This window comes from Micropterus salmoides, unplaced genomic scaffold, assembly GCF_014851395.1.
Source record: "Micropterus salmoides isolate LMB-PRFRI ecotype aquatic unplaced genomic scaffold, ASM1485139v1 Ms_hic_scaffold_2, whole genome shotgun sequence".
Lineage (NCBI taxonomy): Eukaryota > Metazoa > Chordata > Actinopteri > Centrarchiformes > Centrarchidae > Micropterus > Micropterus salmoides.
Window position 1 is genome coordinate 42,347,640 of NW_024041150.1, and position 5,449 is coordinate 42,353,088.

Here is a 5,449-nt window from a genome sequence, read left to right on the forward strand (position 1 = left end):
AAAGTTGCTCTAAAGGTGAAATATATGTGAAAGAAAAACAGAATACCTGAGAGCCTTACAGTATTATATTCTCTAATAATTTTTATTTTGAATTGTCACCTGCTGCCTGAATTTTGAGTTCCCTTTTACATAAAAATGAAACCTACACCCTTTACGTTAACCTTAATATGCGCAATGAGTTTATTTATCAGCTCATATCTGAGCTTGAGATCAGTTCAGCAGTAGGAAGTGTAGACAGTGAGAAAGTAGGAATATGGGGAATGTGGAGAAAAGAATTATTTTCAAAAATGCAATTAAAGCTCTCTAACCACATCTATCTGTCTCTTCCTCCAGCCTCTCTGACTGTAAGTCCCAGCAGCTCTCAGCTGTTTGAAGGAGAGTTTGTCTCTCTGAGTTGTGAGGAGGACGACAGCTCTGCTGGATGGACGCTGAGAAGGAACACGAGTAAAGGAGGGCTGTCTCAGTGTGAATCGTACTGGGGAAGATCAGCTGGTTCTTCCTGTAACATCAGCTACATCACCCCATCGGACAGTGGAGTTTACTGGTGTGAGTCCAGAGAGGGAGCAACCAGTAACACCATCAACATCACTGTCACTGGTAAGATCAGACTGTGGAGTTAGTGTTGATGAAGCTGTGTGTAAATGATGAAATGCTGTAGTTGAGTACTCTCTCAGAGTTGAGTCTCTGTGTTGAGGTGGACCAGTGATCCTGCAGAGTCCTGTCCTCCCTGTGATGGAGGGACATGATGTCACTCTGCACTGTAAAACAGAGACCCCTCCCTCCAACATCCCAGCTGGTTTCTATAAAGATGGCTTCCTCATCAGGACTGAGCCTACAGGTCACATGACCATCCACCATGTTTCAAAGTCTGATGAAGGCCTCTACAAGTGTGACATCAGCGGTCGTGGAGAGTCTCCATCCAGCTGGATCTCTGTCACAGGTGAGGAGCTCAAAGATAATTCTCAAACTGATCTCATTTTGTTTTCTACATTGACTTTAGCAGGTTTCAGGACAGCAGAGATGATTCATAATGTGACATTTCTAACTAAATTTCTTAACGTTCAACCCACCGTTTGATATTTGATCTTTTTTACTCTACCTAACCTAAGTCAGAATTTGCAGAGTGTGAAACAAACAATATCCAGCAGAGACATCCAATACGTCACAAAACCAACCAACAATGATAATGAACCGACAAGGACTGAACAAAACAGAAGGCAATATACATAGATCAGCCATAACATAGGGAAGTAAATAAAACTGATTATTATGTTACCATAGCACCTGTCAGTGGGTGGAATATATTTGGCAGCAAATGAACATTGTGTGCTCAAATTTGATGAGTGTGAAGCAGGAAAAATGGGAAAGTGCAAGGATTTGAGTGACTTTGACAAGGGCCTAACTGTGATGGCTGACTGCGTCAGAGCGTCTCCAAAACGGTCTGCAGTGGTCAGTACATCAAAAGTGGTCCAAGGAAGGAAAAGCTGTGAACTGGCGACAGGGTCATGGATGGCCAAGGCTCAGTGATGCATGTTGGATTTGAAGGCTGGCCTGTGTGGTATGATCCAACAGACCAGCTACTGTACAACACCAAAACCCAAAATCATGACAGAAACCCAAACCCCCACCCCAGGAAGCTCTTGGTGTTTGGAGTCAGAGTCAGGGTCAGAGTCCAGAGTGTGGTTGTGAAAAGGAAAAGGATCAGATGCGAAGAGTGAGGCGAACGGCAGAGGGCAATACAGGTGGACTGAACAGTTCCGGGGGGAAAACCTGGAGGTCGACCCAACAGGCTGAGCAGGTCAGGAGGTCAACACGCACGTCTATGCTGGGGAACAGGCAGGCTTCTAGCTGGTTGAGCGATAGCATGCAGGAACCTGTTAGCATGTTGTAGAATGTATCATTCATTTATTTTAATTTCAATGCTTAATTAAAGTTTTTTGTACATTTTAGTGAAAGCCACCCCCTCTCCTCCCGTTACCTCTTCCTCACCCACCTCACCTCCTGGTTCCTCCTCTCCTCCTCTCTCTGTTCAATCTTTCTGTGTGCTGGTTCTACTGGTTCTACTGGTTCTACTGATTCTTCTGGTTCTACTGGTGAGACGATGCAACCGTTGGAAACCTAAAGGTTAGACACAGACTTTGACAACAAATTAACATTTTATTTACAGCTATGTGCTGCAGATCACATTTAAAGTCACATTTTAGTGTTGATACATTTCAATTAACACTTCTGGATGTAAAAATAATTTACAAACTGTTAATTTAAAGGTCCAGTGTGTAAAATTTAGGAGGATCTATTGACAGAACTATGTTTTCAGTGTATAAAGACCTTACATAATAAACCATTAAGTTTTTATTACCTTAGATGAGCCATTTTTGTCTACATACACCGCGGGTCCCCTCACATGGAAATTGACAATTTGCGCCCGCATGTTTCTTCAGTAGCCCAAACTGACAATAGTCTCTACAGAGCGTGTTTCGTCATTACGTTCTTCTTCTTGCTGTGTATACGCTCATCATAATCTGGCCGTGGGTCACATATTATTGCAGCATGCCAGTTTTGGTGATGGGACATAATCACTGAGAGAAGTAACGTCTTTCGCTTGTCAATGTTGTAAAATATGTAGTTGGATTGTAAATTCGTGTAACGTTATTCTCCAGGATCTATTTTGGCTTTTCCAAGTTTACTAATAGAACAAAGTGGAGAGGACCCTTGATCCTCACCTGACTATGCCTTTGTAAACTTCATATCTATTATGTGGTTTATAATGGACTGTGTGGTACGGAAACAGTGACAAGGTCACACAATCTTGGCTACCATTTTCCTGTTATCTGTCAGTAGCCAAAGGTCATACTTGCACTAGATGTGATTTTTGAGATGTTCTTCATATACTTTTCTTAGTCCAAATGAGAGAACCCTCCCAAGATTTAACAAATTGTATGATTACAGTGCAGTAAAATAATGTTTTATGCAATAAATGTAGCACTTCAGTTCTTGGTGTTGCTGTTGTTTGATAAACAAGTAACAATAATATTCACAACAACATATGGTTTTACTCAATAATTAAGTAAATATAATTTCTTTATATAGCCAATCTATCTAAAGAAACCTAATTTCTTGAACGACTCTGCGCTGTCTCAGACGACGACATCTTTTGTCTTGTGTTAGCCACCGTGGCTATCTTTACAACCTCACCGCTAGATGCCAGTAAAACTTACACACTGAACTTTTAAGTCAGACGTCCATCAGGATTCTCATAAATAACATTACTGTGCAATAAAACAATCTCACCACAGGCTCCATTTAGTGAGCTGTGGAGCTTTTGATTACATCACATGGTCTTCATTGATTAAAATTTCTGCTCGTTTTGGCTCATTCAGCTGCTGAAGTAGAAGTTGGGGATGATGACATCCCAGATGACATCACAGATGACATCACATACAGTGATATCAAAATATCACATCGCCTACAGCAGCCAATCAGACGCAGCAGAGGTAATGGTGTTTTATTGATTCTGTTTTTCAGGGACAGTGAGTGTGTGTTCTTGTCCTTTGTTGTGTTCTTGTTCTATGTCTTTGTGAGGACCAGTTTGAGGTTTAGACCTTGAGAGGACATATTTATAAAATGAGGATATATTGGAAAGTATGTTCATAAAAGTAAATCAAATGTAAAATCAATGTTTTTTGGTCAATAAAGTCTGGTTTGTTTTGGCTCATGATGTGTATTGCATGTCGCGTTATGTTTTTATTACCTTAGAATGCGCCATTTTTATCTACATACACCGCGGGTCCTTTTACATAGAGCAAGACATCGCCATGTTTTGTCGCCATGTTTCTACAATAGCCAAAATGGACAGACTGCACTACAGAGTGTGTTTCGTCACCACTCATATGTACGAAAACTAAGAATAAAAAGAAGTAATGTTACTACTAGTAGTAGTTGACGGGTTAACTAGAACTAAGAAGAGAAGTGAAATTTAGACAAATTGAGGACCATACATGTTATTTAGCACAGAGCCAATAAAGCGTGTCAGCCACCATATCTTCTCCTGCACGCTTGTAAAGGGAGGGGTGAGTAGTGAGTGATGGTGCATTCATGTGGTGTCGGAATAATGAGAATCTTTTTTTCCTTAAATTGTTATTGCAAGAAGAGAAATAAAGTGTGTATGGGACACAAAGAAGTAAAGGTTCATACAGTGATCAATCCTTAGCTCCAACAGAGAGTCAATAGTTTATAACTACAGTTTTTTTTATTTTTTTGGTTTTGCTTAAATTCCCCACGTCATTTGCCATGACTTTCATGCGCACATGGAAACTTTTAACATGACTGACAGCAGCCTTTCTAATCATGAAAGTAAATTGAAAACACTCACACATCAATACAACACAAAATTTAAAAAAACAGTGGAAGAGAGAACTGTGACCCACGACTGGTTCATCATAGTTTATAATAGACTCCAGTCTGCAGTGGAGTTCAGACACTTCACTGATAAACCACAGAGCTGCAGAGGAACATTAGGCTTCATGATCAGACACAGTTTTTCACGTCCACGTGTTCGTCCACATCCCCTCTCTGCTGTGAGTTTGGCATTCAGTCAATTGATGGTTTCAATAATGCGCCATTCATCCGCCATTTGAATAGCAATGCGCCAAGGTACAAGCGAACCTTATTTTTAAAGGGAGATGATGTGCGTCTGCATCTTTTTTTTCCACTCTGCACATCAAACCACAATCAACTTCCTCCTTTTGACTCCAGTGAACTGTAGTGTGAAGCTGGTGTTGTTTCTCACTACAGTGTGGTCTGCTTTAGCTGATGGTGATGTGTCTGTATATTTTGTGCCTTGAGCTGAAATGTGTTGTTTTGTGGTCATCTAGTTCCCCGTTTCAGATAAATACTCTTCAGTTATATTTGGTCTTTCACCTTTCACATCTGTGGTGTTAAGAAAAAGATAACTTTTAAACCTGCTGCCGTTTATAGTCTATTATAAAACTTATTGTAATTCTACATGAAAAACAATAAACTTCTTTCTATAGCAGTAGTATTATTGTGTGTTGCTGTACAAGTAGTAGTGCTAACACCAGTAAATATACTCAGCACTAGTCACAGCTGTAGTACCCGCAGTTATGTAATTAGTATGTATTTTATTTTCCAGAGAGTGAACCAGTTGCAGTCTACTCAGCAGTGAGAGGAGCAGGAGACGTCAGTTATGGACAAATAGTCATCAGACCACACAAGACGAGAGGTACAGCTGCTCTTTATGTGTGAACTTTGGACAGAGCCAGGCTAGCTGTTTCCCCCTGATCCCAGTCTGTATGCTAAGCTAAGCTAACCACAACCTGACTCCAGATCTATCTTCTCACCTCAGTCCTAGAGAATTTCCCAAAAAGCTGAACTATTCCTTTAAAGAGATGTGGGTAACAAGAAGGTCAGACGGACTAAAAACCAGTCA

At 40.6% G+C, this 5,449-nt stretch overlaps 1 long non-coding RNA gene across 1 annotated transcript; it reads left to right on the forward strand.

Moving 5' to 3' along the window:
• Nucleotides 1-902: 902 nt before the first annotated feature.
• On the forward strand, nt 903-5,234 carry LOC119911711. The gene is made up of 3 exons (XR_005445994.1): nt 903-2,124; nt 3,381-3,494; nt 5,153-5,234. It is a non-coding gene; the product is annotated as an uncharacterized LOC119911711 (long non-coding RNA).
• Nucleotides 5,235-5,449: the final 215 nt, after the last annotated feature.